Genomic DNA, 17,564 nt, shown 5'->3' with positions numbered 1-17,564 from the left:
AAATAAAATATAATATAATATAATATAATATAATATAATATAATATAATATAATATAATATAATATAATATAATATAATATAATATAATATAATATAAGAATAAAATAATGATAGCCTTTTTTTTTTCTATTTCATGCATACCCTTTAATCAGAGGTACCAGACACTTTTAGTTCTGGGAACTTCTCTTTAAGGAACTAAACTGATCCCATTGTTTGCAATTCCACTGCAGGCTGAAATCCAGTAAAGAGAAGCATTTCAACTTGTTAGTTCAAGACTAGAAGTTTTAAAAAATGTCATTCAACAAAGTGATACCATACAAGGCAAAAGTCAAAAAAAGTTAGCCTGTTAGCATGGAGGGATATTTAGTTAATTTGTCTGCCTTATTACTTTGCAAATGGCTCCTGTTTACTGGTGACTTTCCTGGTCGATAACCCTAGGTGGAAGATTACCCACAAGATTACACAGCTATCATGCAACAGACTAGACCAAGCACTGGCTTAGCAACTCAGTGGAGGACACCGGCATGGGCCTTTCCCCTAGAGGGAGAACTCCAAACAACAGCATAATAACAAGGATCAGAGCATCAATAAAGCGCTGGGAAATAATGGAGGCTGAAGGTTTTGCCCTTGTGGCTGGCAGAAAGTAATAACAGTCAAAGGCCGTTGGAGGCATCAGGGGAGGAAGTCGAGTGTGGTAAAGCTAGTGCAGTCACAGCATTGATCAGTACTTCGTGATAAGTCATTTGAGTCGGTTGGCTGAAGTCCAGCGAGCCTGTCACTGAGGGAGGAGGAGGAGACTTACAGAGAACTGAGACCATCCAGAGAGGAAGAGTGGGCAAAAACATACAGTTAGCCGAAAGTAAATGACAGGAAAGGGTGGGAGACAGTGAATAGGAATCTGAAAATGATGTTAGAAGGGTGGGGAACAGGGATTTGCCAAATTAGAGAACACTGGGGACATACTTTTTTACGTGTGGTGCTAAAAGATTTAGTATTAGTGATATGAAAAGTGCACAGCATTTGAAGGAAGGTAAAGGCAGCAAACTAGGGTAAATAAGTAAAGGAGACAAGACGTGTAAGAAAGCACTGGTGTAAAGTGAGAGTACATTAGAGAGGCAGACCGAATCAGTGATCTGCAAGAAGAGAGAAGAAAACACTTAACAATACTTAGAAAGGAGAAGGAGAGAACCAGGGCAGCATATGTGGGTCCCTTAAGTTTGTTAGAGGATTACTGAAGATGCTTTTCAACCACATGAACTTTCCCCTGGAACTCGGGACATTTCCACATAACTATGTGCTTTTTGATTAGAGGACCTAGAGAAATTCAGGTCTCGGTAATAAATATACAACAATCCTGATAACTGGACACTTTCATCTGACATCCTCAGGACCAAAACACAGGCTGAGATCTTTGTCTATGTGATTGAGACTGCTTTATTTATTTATTCATTTATTTATTTATTTATTTATTTATTTATTTATTTTATTTTATTTTATTTTATCTTATCTTATTTTACTTTATTTTTTTATGTTATTTATTTTTTTCCCATACTTAACTGGACTAATTTGCATAATCTAACTGGGTATTTAGACTGTATTTGAAATGCAGAAAAAAGAATGGGCCATAGGAACCTTGTCATTCCTGGAAAAGCATCTTTAGTCAACTCAAGGCTTTTAGGCAAGTGGTGCTAGACCAACCAAGAAGGAGCTTAAACAGAAACCTTGTGTTTTGCTCAAAGAGCTTCTTGTGTCAAAAAGCTCAAAATTCCTCAAAAGGAACCAAGTTTGTGGTTCCTGCAGAAAGTTCCTACTACCAAAGAGCACCTGTTCTCTTACTTCTACAGATTCCCTTGTCACAAACCAACTTTTTTCAACACACAAGAGAGCTGTTAATTTTGGAAGATGATGGCACTCCACCTTATCAGCACCCTGTCTGAAATAACAATGCAGTTGTAACTAAAGAATCAATCATACTGACGTGTTGAAGTTAACCCTGCAGCCAGCATCATATATATTGGCTTATATCACTACACCAGAGGGACTGATGTTTTTGTCCATCCTCTTTTTTTATCCTTTGGTGGTTTAGAGCAGCTCTGAGTATTTTGTGAAGATTCTGATGAATCTTTTTTGGAACACCTCAGCAAAAACTCGTCCAACCTGAATACAGTTTCATTGTTATTAACTGTTTTCACATCTTTTATATTTCTTAGTTTTGCTCACATGCCAAAGAAAATAATTTTCATGATTTAGAATTCTTAGAAATCAGCACTTTGGGTGGGCTATAGTCCTTGTCCCAATAGTTGCACCAAATTTTCCAGTTTATGTCAAATTGTGCACTCATGTTCTATTTTCATTTTACTTTTGTCAGCATAATTACACTGTAGCTTCTCACTGTTCAGACTGATCTCATTTGGCTGTTCAACCAGATAATCTGCATCAGTAAGACATCAATGGAGCCCGTGTGCATGTAGTTTCATATTCTGTGAGCTCTGCTGTACGTAGAATAACCCCACAGGGATGGAGCACTCTTTGAACCTCATGGGAACGTTAGTGCAGGAATGTGGATTATAAGCATTTGAAGCTGGTTATGTAAAAGACCGCCAAGAGTAGCTTGAGACAGCTTTGATATTGTAAGTGATCATGGGAGAATTAAAGTATCTTTACCCTCACACACTTGTTCTGCTGTAAAACTTGCAATTTGACTTTTTCATATCATGTTGCACCTGTTCATCAGTCAGAAACAAGTCTTTTTCCACAGCTCTAGAAATGAGTTTGAAGTACTGAAAAGAGGTTATGTAAATATAGCAGCGGACTGTAGTGCACAGCTGGTGAAATGCTTTGATGTATTTCATGTACTCTGAAAATCACAACTCAAGCTGTTTCTGTAAACACATACATCCAATTTATACCTAGTGTGACTGCAAAACATGTGGTCCTCCTCTGCGGCTTTATTTCCTTCAAATGGCTGGTTGAAGCTAGATCCCCCAGCTAGCTGCCATTTGGTACACCACAAGGATGTAGATAGATAAATCCAACAGAAATTGTGGGTTTTTTCTGATCTGGTGGTGAAGCTACAACATGAGCCTTAACCACAACAAGAACATATATAGTGTGTTTTGAATACAGCACATGTGGACGTCATTTGTAGTTCAACAAAACAACATAGCTGCCACACAGAACCCTGCCTGGGTGATTAAATGTAAGGAGAGCAAATCACAAGCCGACATCAGCAGATGTCAGAAACATTTACGGTGGTGAAGAAGGGAAGATGTCTGCATGACTGCAAACGGTACCTACAGCAAACTGCCTAAGCTGGCAGTATTCAATTAACACGTTCACACCATCTCCCTTTATCACTGAGCTACAATGGCTAAGCTTGTAAAATTGTCAGGCTGTAACAACAATATGCAAAAAAATTGTTATTTAAATACATTTAAAGCTCATATCTGATGCTTGTTACTGGCCAGTAAGCTCCACTATTGCATCATTTGCATTTCAGGGCATCTGAACTCTCTCATGCTCAGAAGCCCTGAAATGCAGGTCCAGTACTGTAAAATCCATTTTGAAATTCAAAGTACAAATAATATTACAAAAATGATATTAAAGAGGGGTATTGTGCTCTTTTTAAGGCTTTTTACTGCCCCTTTAGTAACCTCGTAGCAGCTTCATGATTTCCTGGTGTCTTGGCCTCTGTTTGAAACACTTTGTTTTCGCTGCTGTCTCTTTAAAAGCTGGATTATGCTTCCTGCATAAATGTGACTCACAAAAATTAGATGCACAGAATCAGCATTACAGAGAGAATGCATGTTGTTTTTATACTTTCTGGCACTCCACACTGCGTCCACTCCCAAACTGTAGGGGGCAGTGTATCACAAATGCACGTCTAGCGCAGAACTAGAGTAGAAGAAGTTGTTTACACTGTTTACAACAGTTTTTTTCACCAATTCCTCTCATCAGACAGTTATCACAGTAGTCTCTGTGTGATAAATCATACAAAAGCCAGTATTTTTTGAACTTCGGACACTAGAGGGCTCCAGTTAATCCATGCATCTCCGCACACAGGTAAGTAATTTTTGGAGATGCAAGACCTCGTGAAGGGACAAGGCTGCCAAAATGACATAATTTGTTGCACGAAGCTGCAACCTCATGGATGTGTCAAGCTACACTCAAGCCCCATGCCCTCTGATTGGCCAGCTCTATTGAGGCCTGTTAGAGGCAGAGATATGGCCAGACTTAGGTGTTCATGTCCCTCCAATGTGATGAACCATGAACCAGTTAGAAGAACCTTGTGTGATGACTTCATTATTGCAGCAGGTCTCGTAAAGTCATGCTATTTATAGAAACAAACTGTTTTCAGCAGTTTACAGACAGATTCAGAGATTTATGCAACATATGGCAATGTTGAATTTGTTAAATATGTTGTGAAAAGTGTGAAAATCCAGCATTTTTACTGCATGGGAACACATCACACTCCCTCTTTAAATAAATCTGTAATGTATCTTTTTGTCTATCTACTGCTAAGCTTGATGTCATTGGCAATAGTGTAAACAGCCCCTCTCTTCTGGAAGTGGCATATTTAGGGTTCACTATATAGTAAATCATGTCTCTTTGAAATGAAAAAATAAAAAAATCCTTCACTTTATAATCAGGGAAACATTATGCTACCAGGCTGTAACAACTAAAAGTTTGAATACTCGCACGTTTTGTATTTGACACAAAATATGTTAGTGGTATAAATGTTCAAACCTAAAAATAAACGAGTTTCTTGCAATAGCAAATTAAATCTTCAAAAAATAAAAATAAAAGAAATAGCTTTGTTTGCTTCATCTGCATTTCATTGCTGTTTACTTAACAAATTTGGCTAACTTGCTACTGACACAAGCTTTTTATTTGACTTACAGAAATAAAAAAGAAAATATATATATATATATGAAAACAATGGGAAGAAATTGCATTCCTTGAAATGTGAGATTTAGTACATTCAATATTTTCTCACACTCAACTTTTTGATTGTCTGTGGCCCACCTCCACATTACACTCTGTGACTAGTCCTCATCAGTCACCATGTTATCTAAAGGGGCCACAAGACCAAACTGGAGGCCTGCTAAAGGAAGAGACTTTCAGATGTTGAGGAACAACAACAAAGCTTGGGGTGTTCTGCACCAATCAAACCTGAAGACAGCAGCAAACCGTCTTCACAGCTGACCACAAAGAACAACCCGAAGAGCTTCAAACATTTAAAGACACAACCTCCCACAGGTCAATGGCTGAGAGATACTGGAAAGATCAATATTTGTTCTTGTTTTTTTTAAGCAAATAACCCAGAAAAAGTGATGCATTCGGAAGGAGAAATATAAATAAACCAAAGAGGGTCACTTAGAATCTGAATGAAGGTGAAACTGGGACTTTGTTTGTGGAGAGTGTTCCTTAAGGTGAAGCAGGGAAGTTCCAGTTCCTGAAACTGAAGAATAGTTCAAGATCAGACTGCTTACTTAGAAATTTATGTGTTTTCTTTTCTCTGCTTCACTAGCTCTCTAAAAGACCTTTTGACGTCAGGTTTCCCCAGACATTTGCTCAGATTCCTGAGTGTAACCAAATCACCCCAAGGGTCATGTGCATATATCAACCTAGAGATATATGTCCAGTTTACTGCCCATAAAGGTCATTAGCATTTCCTCCCCTGCTGTCTTCTGTTCCCTTGTACAAACATCCACACCAATTCAATTCTCCACACTCCAAAAAGCCAGGCCTAACTCACAGTGAGTTGCTCAAACAGCCATGCAAACTCGATTGCAGAGGTCCATGTGCTCTTTGTTCTCCATTCAAAGGGATCATGACACTGGTTCACTTTCTTTCTTTTTATACAGACAGTTTGTCTCGGTCTCTTGGCTCTGATAGTTGGAAATGCAACACTGAGCATTTTTTACTATACATGGCATTTAGAAAAATTAATATATAAATTCATCGATAAATAAAAATCAACCTTACTTGTGCACCAAGCCCTCATTTTGCAACTACAGCAAGTTTATTAAGGGAATTCTGGCACATCTTTTCTTGACAGGCAGTTTGGTGAAGTTCCACACGTCCATTCTGAGTCTGCAAAATATACAGAGTCTCTGATGTAGATTAATAATGACGGGTTTCATTAAAGGTAATAAGCATATTCTATACACTCTCCCTGTCCCTGTATTAATAGGCTTATTAACTGAAAGCTGTGTACAGTATGTTTCTGCATGATGAGTGGAGTTGAAAAATAATCAGCTGGCTGGAGGCTGGGAGCCAGCTCCTCTTCTATAAGGTTCACCCTCATTTCCAGACTAAACAGGCCTATTTTCTAGGACACATCAAAACAATGTATGGCACAGGAATGTTCAATACTTGTGTGCAAAAACAAATACAGCACATACACACACACGCACATGGGTAGTTGCTGTAGTGGATGGTAGACCACAGGGTGTAGGCAGACAGCCAGTGAGTCAAAATGAGGCCCAAAGTAACCGCTCTGAAATGAAGGCTTTAGAGGACAGCCAAACCGCGACATCAAACACACAGGCACACACAGAGAGTGAGAGGAAAGAGAAACAGAATGCAAACAGTTGTTATCCATGTTGTGTGCAAACTACTGCCTTCTAGAAAAAAAAAAGAGTCAGCTTTACTTTTTAATTTGTTGGGAAAGTCCTAGAGAGAAAAGTAGAGGAAACAATGTGGCCTGGTCCAAAAAAACAAAACAACAAAAATAAACTCTAGGTCAAAGAAGAGGCGAGATCAGGCAGCTCTGAAGCAAGGTTTCGGTCGGATTGTGCCTCTATGATCAAACATTAAAGATGTACAAGAAAAGAGAAATTTTGTGGATCCAAATAAACTCAAATGATGTGTTTTTACTTAATAATCCTGTTTTGTTTTGTTCCAAGTGTAAAACACCTGTTTAAGTTAGATTGAGTCCTCCGAGAGGTAAAACCAAAATCCATCTCACATTCTTCCAACATGAGAACATTTGTACCTACAGAAAAAACATCCCCTGTACATTTCACTATTGACCATAATTTATTTGATTCTCTGGTTTCCAAAACCTACAAAGCCTGTGATAAACGTAGTGGAGTGTTTTATATGTTTCTCAAGGCCCCTTATTTTTCACTGCTGGTAAGTTCAGACATTTCTTTCCTGGAGACATTTATCATGAGGCTTTTCCCACCTACTCTTTGTCCTCAGATTGTTTTCTGTAAATAGAAACTGTCACCAGCTAACAGTAGCTGCTATGGAGACTTGGAGTATGACCAAGGACACTGGAGGAGCTGAATTCAATTTGGCAGTGAAGTGGTTTTTACTCAGAGACATATTGAGTGAATTCCTGTGTGTTTAACATAATTAACAAATCAACACATGTATGGTGTAGAAAAGACCATATGATGCTAAAAGCAACACAGGTAAGAAGTGGCTTAAAGAGGGGGTTTGTGGTCTTTTGAGGGTCCATATTGTCCCTCTTTCCCTTTGGTTGTGATTTAAGTCCTCTGTGCTACATCCGTTATTGTTGAGATAGCTTTTTGCACTCGCTAATCAAGATGCTAAGTCAATTGTGTATTGGGCGCGCTGTGGTTGGCTGAGGTAAACACACCTACTCTCAACCCAGAAATACCCAGAAACAACCAAAACATCACTATACAGGCAGAGGAGGAGTTCAAGGCAGATACAGACACTGACACATATGTATAGAGACTTCTAGGAGAGGACTGAGCTTGAATATTTTTGTAAAAGTTGACATTTTATTTTTTAGGAAAATCCTGCAGACTCTACCTTTAAGGCTCTTCTTTCTGACTGGCTGGTGCTTTGGTTGGAAGCCTGTCAGGGGCAGAGTTAGAGCTATCCACTCCAGAGATGGATCCAGTGTGAACGGGCCTGCCCCCAAAACTGCTGATGACTTCTGGCCATGTGCCACCGGTAGTGACATAGTTTTGATATACAAAGATGAGATTTATTATCCAGCCAGAATATGGTGCTTTATTTTGAAATCGACTGGAAACTCTGTTCTTTTTAATGCCTGTTTTTCTGTGTGGTACAATCTGATCTACAGAGATTGACTTGTGCCTGCAGCGTACTCCGGCAAAAGTAGGCTTGCAGCATAGCAGCTGAGATTTATTGTTCAACATTTATCATGGTTATAATTTAGTGGCTTTTATCTTTTCTCCCAAAATTTGCTTCCAGCCATCTTGGCTGATACTTGTCTCAAATGTTTTTGAGCAACAAAGATGTCACCAGCAACACTTTTAGACAATGCAGTGTGTCTGTCTGAGCTCTTCTCTCCCACAATCCTTCAGGGAGAATCATGTTTCCTGAAAGCTTTTATGCCGTTCCAGAAATTTCCAAGTTCCTGCCGTCTGCAGTCCGAGCGCTCCCTGAACTGAGAGGTCAGTGGGAGGGAAAGGTGGTTCAGGACCGGAGCCAAAGCCAGAGACAGGCCAAAGGCCAAGGCATTATGAAACACACAAACACACAGCTGTATGTGGACAGCCTCCCACTGTTATTGCCGATCCACCACAACAGCTCTCTAATCCCTCTTAGATCTGCTCATCAGGGCCAGACAGTGCCCATCCAGTGGCGCTGCCGCATCTGGTGGAACAAAACAGCGGAATAATCTTGGCTTACGGCTGCAGCAGAACGGAGAAGGAGGCCCATGAGGTGGGGATCCTGGGGGCCCAGGACAGATCCCCCACTGCCCTATCACTCCCCCTTCATCCCCGGCAGGAAGAGACCATAAAAAAACAGACATATGGTCCCCAAGCACATGTCCATGAGCTGGGTTTGGTTCAAGATGATGGAGATGCCTTTCCTGAACTACAAAAAGTACTGTTCTTTTTATGTTTATAATTAGGCTTTGGGGGAAAAAGAAGAAACAAAAAAACCACAAGACTTTGGGACAACATATTTTTTTTAAACCAATACATTCTTCACAAGATTAAGCGCAAAAGGATTTGCATGGACTCACCAGACTCAGCAGCTATAACAAAATCAGTTGATTAAGTCCTCTGAGTGTAGTGGGATTTAACCCCCATGTACAAGAAAGTATGACTATTACTATTTATTGTTCAATTAATCCACAAAAGACATGAGCTGGGACCTCAAAAGCAATTTTTATATGGTCCTTTATCTCCAAGTATGATGACTTCTGGCTCTAATACCCAAAGATGGTGGAAAACAAAGTGACAAACTCAAGTCTGTAAAACAGCACTGCTCAAACCCTTGGATTACATCATTCACCATTTGAAAAATACAGCTTATATATATGTTTTTTAGACTTCTTTAGACTTTTTTTTAAAATCAAAACATGGATGATATTTCCAAAACATTCAACATTCACTGTGCTTGATGTCACAGCTAGGAGAACACAGGTAATACTGCTGCAGCATATAAGTGATGATCAACTTGTCAGTTGTTATAACACATGATAAAGAGGTTATTAAATCCCAAATAAGGGTAACCTCAATAACCTGGGCTGTGTTAAAGCATAATGACCTGATCTCTACTCCTTTTCAGTGACATAAGGCAACAATTAGATTTCCCTTGACAGATGGTGAAAGAATCCAGGAACGTGTCATAACACTACTGTTAAAGCATACAGCTGAGGTGGATGTTATTGAAAAGGATACATTACAAGGTTGACCTGAGGTCAGCACTCATTCTTGTGCCGAGGACATGCTAACAGCGGAGCTATGGGTGGAAACAGCTGTCTGCATGTTTTTTCTGCCTGCACTTGAGCACCACCTCAGTTACTCTGCACGCCCCCTCTTTATAACACACACCCACAACCATAACACTAACTGTCCTCTTTACTTACTCCAGGAATGCAGCAGAGCTATGCAGGCCTCTGCGGAGATATGTACTGCAGGAGATCATTATATCTACATGCTGATGTGAGCACGGTCACTCATGATTTACGCAATAAGATGACTGAGGTTACACAGTATTTGTGAGACAGTCCACTGAAGGGGACTGGTAGCTTCCTGCTGTGAGTGTATGAATAAGCAAATGTATGAGGAAGTTGTGTTGAAGGTCTGTTAAAATGCAGTCAATAAATACATAGTAATAAAAAAAGATTCAACATAAATGATGTTTGGATTTTAGAAACAGTTGTGTGGCACAAAAAAATGATGATTTGAGAACCAAAAGGGACCAATATGTGAGCCCTGAGGCACACCGCAGGAAAGTGCCTCTGACTTAACGGAAAGTTCGCACACAGTATGATATATATATATATATATATATATATATATATATATATATATATATATATATATATATATATATATATATATATATATATATATATATATATATATATATATACATATATAAATCTTGAGCAAAGATTTCCAAATATTTGCTAAGATTTCTAAATATACAGTCAAGATTTATAAATCTTTTACAAAGATTTCAAGTTATTTGCTAAAATTTCTAAATATGAAGTCAAGATTTCTAAATCTTGAGGTACGATCTCTAAATATCTAGTTACAGTTCTGAAATATCTAGCTAACATGCAAATTCACACTCTCCCCTGCTGAGCAGTTCCAACATGAAAGTTGATGTGTGCGCAACTTTACAATTTGGCACCCCATACTGCCAAGGGATGTTGCTTTAGCACAAACTAAAAAGAGGTATGCTTAAACCAAAAACTACCTCTGTTCATGACATGACATGACATCTACTTACTTTACTTTACATTGACTTGAAAAGCACAAAGGTGAATCATGTAGGGAAAACTTTATAGAAAGATTTTTGAAAATACATTTGACATTCCACTCCGGTCTGGCTCCTAAAGCGTATCTACCTGCAAAGCAGCACTTTCCAGGCAGGCAGACATTAGCTAATGAGCTACGCTTACTCCACTTTAAAAAAAAAAAAAAAAAAAAAAAAAAACACCATTATACACATGATGTCTTATCAAGTTCACAATTAAGCTATATCAGATTCCCGATTGTGTTTTCTTTTCCAATCAAGGAAAATTAAACAAAGTGAGTACACACATGCATCTTGCTTCGTGGGAAGGTTTTTCCAGGAAGCTGTCCGACAGGATGGCGGCACTTGTGATATCGAATCAACCATGGTGGTAAAACAAACAAAAAAAAACATGCTGCAGTGTTCAGGCTGCTGTTTTTGTTTTGAACTTGTTCTATCAAGGAAGCCTTGTTCTTATCTCTGCTCTGTGGCAGATTACAAGTATTTTGCATGCAATGACCTTGTTGTCTGTTTAAGTAGAAGATGTGAGTGGATTCACATTATGCATCATTAGCGTTTTCATCATTTAAATTCTTATTCTGAATTATACCTAAACAGGATGACTCATGTTACTCAAAGGCACATTGACTGATAGGTTGCAGTGACTAGGCCGAACTCGCCCACCCTCATCCATCTAATTCTTTCCTGTTGTCTGAAAATGAGGAGACACCCCAGCCACTGGACGCCGGTGCCTGGTCTGCAACAGTACATAATCTCCACCACAGACTTAATGAGCTTAATGTGCACTCCCAGGCCTCTGAGCTTAAAGGCATGTGCTCAGCATGCACTGCACTGCCAGGCTACACTGTGTGCTTCTGTTTATGTGCATGTAATTCTCCTCGTAAAAAAATAATTTAAAAGTCACAGGCACAGGGTTTTTTTCCTCTCTTGTGAGTAGCTGTAGTTAGTTAGTACAGTAACAGTTGTTGTATTCTGGTAGTTCTCTATACGAGAAGACATGACTTAATCTGATATAACCCAGGATACAAATATGACCACAGACACTTTGGTTTAATCATTACCATTTGACTCACATTACGTGTCTGTGACCATCTGTGTCAGTGTAAACAGCTGACATGCACCGTGGACTGACTGAAGCCGGGCATAGACTCTCATATGTAAACAAGCCGTATGTCGTCATGCAGCCTAAAGTCTTTAGGGGAAAGTAAATGTAGAGTGGAGCCTTGCTGTGGTGCTGAGGCTTCCAAGAATAGGAACAGATTTCAGAGCCTGATTGGGGATAAACTGTGATTTAGTCCTCAGAGCCACAGTCCATTCTGCTGTTAACACCAACACTCACTTTCTCCCCTGCTGCACTTAAGAAACACATTGAAGAGGCTGGCATGCAAACCAGTAATCAACATTTGCTCAGCACTGCTAAAGAAAATCAAGAGTTTATTTGTTATAACTCTTTTACACAAACAGCTGAAAAGCTTCTTTTACTCATTGCACAAGGAAACTGTAATCTGGATGCATATATATGCTAGATTTAAGCAGATTAATGTTGTGGAACTCTGCAGTATGTTAGAGATTATTGCATCAACACTTAACTTTCATACACATGACTCAGACTGGAAATGATGAAGAGTCTACTCTTGATGGGAATTTATGTGACATCAACTCATTTTTAAATAAAACTGAGACATTTTTGTTTTTTATTTTTTTATTTCCTTGTTAATTGGTAAATTTCCATCTCTGGTATCTTCCAGGAAAAGAAAAGTGGTGATATGATGAGTTTTTGTGTAGTCTGTCATCATTTATTAGCTTTATTGATATTAAAAAGCTTGCTGCATAATCTCCATGAATGAAGCTTTTGTTTTCGTTTTGTGAATGGTCACAGATCTGATCATCTAAAAACCTTCAAATGTTAATACAGGCTGATGTTTTGTAGAAATAGGAGACCCACCTGTAGTGCAAACCTGCAATCCTCTTCTTCCTGCACACTCAAATCCCATACATCAGAGCTCCTGTTAACCTGTTTTTGTGAGTGTGGATACTCCCACACATGTCGCACAACCATTAAGCATTTTTGTCTGAGCCCCTAAGTGGGTAAAGGTGTTTTTGTAATCACAATTGTAATACAATAGTAAGTGCATGCTGAATATGTCTCCATCTCACTCTTACCTAGCTTGCTTCTGATTTGGCTCCATCATCCATGCAGCTGTGGAAAGCTCAGCACTTGACATTCAAGACTCACTCTTGAGATGCAGTCCTCTGTCTTGCATAAGTAATCACTATAGCACATGTCAGCGGAAAGATTGTGTGTTCCCGCCATGCTGATCTCCTGATATATTACAAATCACATTGCTTTTGTCTTGGAATATGTATTTCGTAGCCCTTGGAAAATAATGTGACTCCCATCTTCACATTAAGGGGACAGAGTTGTCTGCTTTTGGCCTGATCAGATCCACTGATGTCTACAACCAGGGAACATTTGATTTATGATCTACCGGAAAGGTTGGGATTTATCAGAGTGAACATGACTCTGGTTAGGCAGACGCTTGAATGTAGGATCAGTGAGATATGCTCCTCTTTAATCATTTCCTATCATTATTTCTTCTCAACTCTTCCACAGCGGCACAAGAGACTTATGTATCTAAAACTCACACAGCCATAGCGAGATATTCTGAGTTGAATCTGCTCACCCCAGAAATCTTTCATCACTGTTTCTCATTTTTATCACAGGCCTAAGATTAATCCAGTTGCAAGTAGAGCTGACGTGGGCACATAGACAAACTTAAAGAGTCTAATGAAATATCTGAAGTCCACTGTGTTAAGAGAGCCTGGAAGCAGAGTCTCACTTTCAGGGCTTTGTTGCAGGAGTCGGCTGCCCCTCAGGTACTGAGCAGGAAATTAAAAGACAGATCAGCAAAGAAAGAAAGCAATAGTAAGGGCCTTATGTTACAGTGCTGTATGTTATCTCAAGCCTGTGGAATGAGCTCAGCAGTGATAAAAATAGATTTCTTCGACTCTGGTCACAACTGAAATAAACCTTAAGAAGTTTTTCATAATCTGTATAACTTATAGATGCCTATGTAGTTCATAACCAGTTCCACTGAAAGGACTTTACATTTCTTTGAATTTATTCTGATTTAATTGGGTCTTTATTACTAATATAAGGCATCAAGAGTTGTAAAAATGCAACATGAAGCTCTGAAAACTGACACCAGCTGTGGGTTGAGACAGTTGTGTCAGTCATGTTTTTTGGCCAATTACTCTCGGATGTTTAGTTTAACTCAACCTCTGGTAGGCGTAGCAATGACCGTTATAAAATTGTATTGCTCCCAGATATTGGGGCTCATTCCTTTGGGACCAGCGCTGTAAACCTTACCTGTGACCAGAATAAGTGCTAAACTGAGAAATGGATCCTCTTCTTGTGATCTGTGGGAGTTGTTCGACTAAAGAACTGGGTAGATTTTATTACAAAGCACTGAAACTCTTTTGCTTCTTTAAAACTCCCAGCATTGAGACACTGAATTTGACGACCAACCTCACTTCAACCAGTCATTTTAATCCTGGTGAAAGTTTAAATTCTGGTGTCATTAGATTGCAAACTCTTCTGCTTGAATGGCGTAAATCTCCAAGATGTGCATGCATATTTATGATAACATTACTAACCAACTGGTCTGTGGGAGAAGCCTATTGTGAAAGGAGCATAAATGCAAACAAGACTTATTTAGAATCATTTGCTGTAAAGCATTGTTCTCTATGTCAAGATTATGTGCTATAAGCAGTGAAGAATGTACATCTTAATCCTTAATCTTCTTAGCAAACCTCAGATGCTTAATTAAAGACTCCATCCAACAGAACACACACAAGCGATTCATCCCTTACTGACTGTACGTATTACAGTATACCTCCCAAAGTGATAATCTCCTCTGCCTTATTGGAAATTTCCCCTCATGATCATAAAAACAGATATGCCTTATGTCGTCTTTGGACATGCAGGCATTACTTTTCTTTTTTGGATTTACTTTTTGTAATTGTTCCTTTGTGTGCGCTGGTCATGCATGGAGCTCCTCTTAATGTATTTTCAATGAAAGTTACATGGACTTAATCCAGTTTATCTTAATCTAACCAGAATCTTCATCAGTCTGAGTTCAACATGTCGCAATATCTTCCAAGCTTACATTCCTGTCAGTAAAAAAAAATCCCCCAGACAATCTCCTCGCTGAGCAGGGGTGGATGTATGAACACTGACAGGGAATTTTACTCTGAAGTGGCTGAATACTTAGGGGGCTCGATGATAACATAACAGGAAATACTGAAGCCTCATTAAGTCCCGAAACACTGAGCTCTATTTCCCCCATCTCTTACTGTCAAAATTGCTCTGGGAGCAGATCTGTGCAGAGGTGAGATCAGAGTGATAAAAAAAGACGGATTTGCATGACAACTTTATTTAGGTCCAAGACTGATGTGAGAAATTGGGACATAGATTTGCAGCAGTTGCTGGCTTGTTGGCGGGCACAGGCTGCCTGAGGGACAGAGTAAGAAAAATGAAAAAAGGCACCATTCGTATTTGGTAAGAGTTTTTGTTGATGTACTGATCCCAAATCAAAGTTAGGGACAGTTTTTTATTTCTTTTAATAACTCTCAGATTTCACGATTTGTCAAGAACCATTTCTTTTCAAGAATGAAGGTTACTTTATCTATCCCCCCCCCCCCCCCCCCCCCCTCACATTTTTTTTTACACGAGAAGGGCAACTCATTACTTTTCTCTACGACTTATATTAAAAAAATCTGCTTAATCTTATTTTACACAATAAAAGGTCACCTTAGCTTTGTAATATACTCTTACTTGTAATGTCACTTCAGTTTTACCACAAGCCTGTTCCCCAGTGATATTGTGCTGCAGTGCCTACACCTTTTGCACATTTACATTGACTTCCTTAATGAGCATAATGCTAGAGTCACAGTGTGAGATTTCATGCAGCGCTGCACTATTCATATTCGCAGAGAGCTCTTTCAAGGCTGGAAATTTACACCACTGTTATGCCCTGTCTACAATGTACAGCAGCAGGATAGTGGAATAGCAAAGTTGTTTCACCTCCTATTTCCCCTCAGGAGTGGAATGATGGGGAAGATTGTGGCAATGTGGAACATCTCAGACAGCAGTGTGTGTACATGCCTGAGTTGATGTATACTATTTAGAGCTCCTGTTGTGTGTTTACATACTCTTCATCTCACAATTGTGCTGTAATGTGTTGCGAAACTACTGGAACTCTGATGTTACATCACTGCAGGCTTCAGTGTGTAAATGAGAGAGTGTAGTAATGGTGAAATTGCAGTATTGCCCTGTGTTAGATGCTCCTAGCATGAATAAGAGATACTACATTTGAACATAATAATTAAAAATTCACCTATGAAAACACAGAGCTGCTCCGTCTGGCTGACTTTGACATTTGCAGTGCTGCTGTGTCTGCTCTTTTACCGTCTTTATGGCCCAGCACAAAACAAGTGCTGGACACAAAACTGCTTGATGGGAAGGCACAGGTGTAACAGTTTAGTCCTGAGAAAGCGAGTGCATAACCTCAGATGGAGGGAACTTTGCTACAATTTCCCAAACATGAAGAAATATTAGAGGACACTTCTGCTCCCAGTGTCTCAGATGTTGTTTTTTCAGTCAGTTCATCTTCTTGTGTTTCCTCTTTGTAACCCTACTTCAAATATTATTACAACATGTAACAAAATAATTCCCCCTTTATATGAGAAACAGTTTAATTAATGTATTCTCACATTACACTTTTATTAGGTTTTGAATACAGCGTAATGACTGCATATATACATATCAATACAACACAGTCAATATTGCATTTTCTTGTCATTACATATGTTTCTGGTAGTACAAGTTTAACAGGTGTCAAAGGGGCAGGGGAAACCAAGGGTCTTGGAGCTAGAGGGAGGAGGGAGGAAAACAAAAATGATGTTATTGGTCAGACACTGCAAACACCACCCCTTTTATTGGAGTGTGTACTGATCAAGACTGGAAAATCCTGGGTTCACTTACCTAGTCGGTATCTAACTTTGTAGTACCTCTTATCGGGATTGCAAATGTCTAGTTAAATCAATCCAGGGAACAGAGAAATCCAGGATATGTTAATCTGTTTCGTAGTTCACGCCAGGACGTACCATGTACGCATCTGGCTTGTAACATACCTAAAAGTGAGTTAAAGTCAGACCAAGATTCACCATTGTTTTGGAATGACTTTGTTCATTTGTAGTTTCATCTCAGTTTGGTTGTGTTTTATGTCTCTGTGTAGCCTCCTGAGACAGCTTTTTCCATTTGCTGTCATCTTCATTAGAGCCCGACCAATATGGGATTTTTGGGGCCGATGCCGATACTGGGGGCAAAAAAAAGCAGATATCCAATATATCGGCCAATATCTGACATATCAACCGATATCCAATATATCGGCTGATATATATAATAAATTCATTGATATACAGGGGATACATACTGTATATAATCACAAATCATTATAATACCCATATGATTCAAGACAAAGACAGAACACTATTAAATTAAAACAAGGAACTTGAATTATAAAACTGTCAACATAAGAACTGTAGTGTTAACCAATGATAAATGAGAACAAGCTGTAAACACAATAATAAATAAAGAAGTCAAACAGTACACACCTTTAATAAATAAGTCAAACTTCAAACACAGTAATTATAAAAAAAATAAAAATGTAAACACACAATGAGCAACTTAAACGATGTTAAAACGCCGAATTATAGTATTACATTAGATAATGGTGGACGTGTGAATTAACAGTAGCATTTATCTCTGTTT

Source organism: Halichoeres trimaculatus, unplaced genomic scaffold (genome assembly GCF_033239565.1).
Source record: "Halichoeres trimaculatus isolate MK-OKI-2021-1 unplaced genomic scaffold, fHalTri1.1 fHalTri1_scaffold_20, whole genome shotgun sequence".
In the NCBI taxonomy this organism is placed as follows: domain Eukaryota; kingdom Metazoa; phylum Chordata; class Actinopteri; order Labriformes; family Labridae; genus Halichoeres; species Halichoeres trimaculatus.
This window is presented reverse-complemented; position numbering follows the sequence as displayed.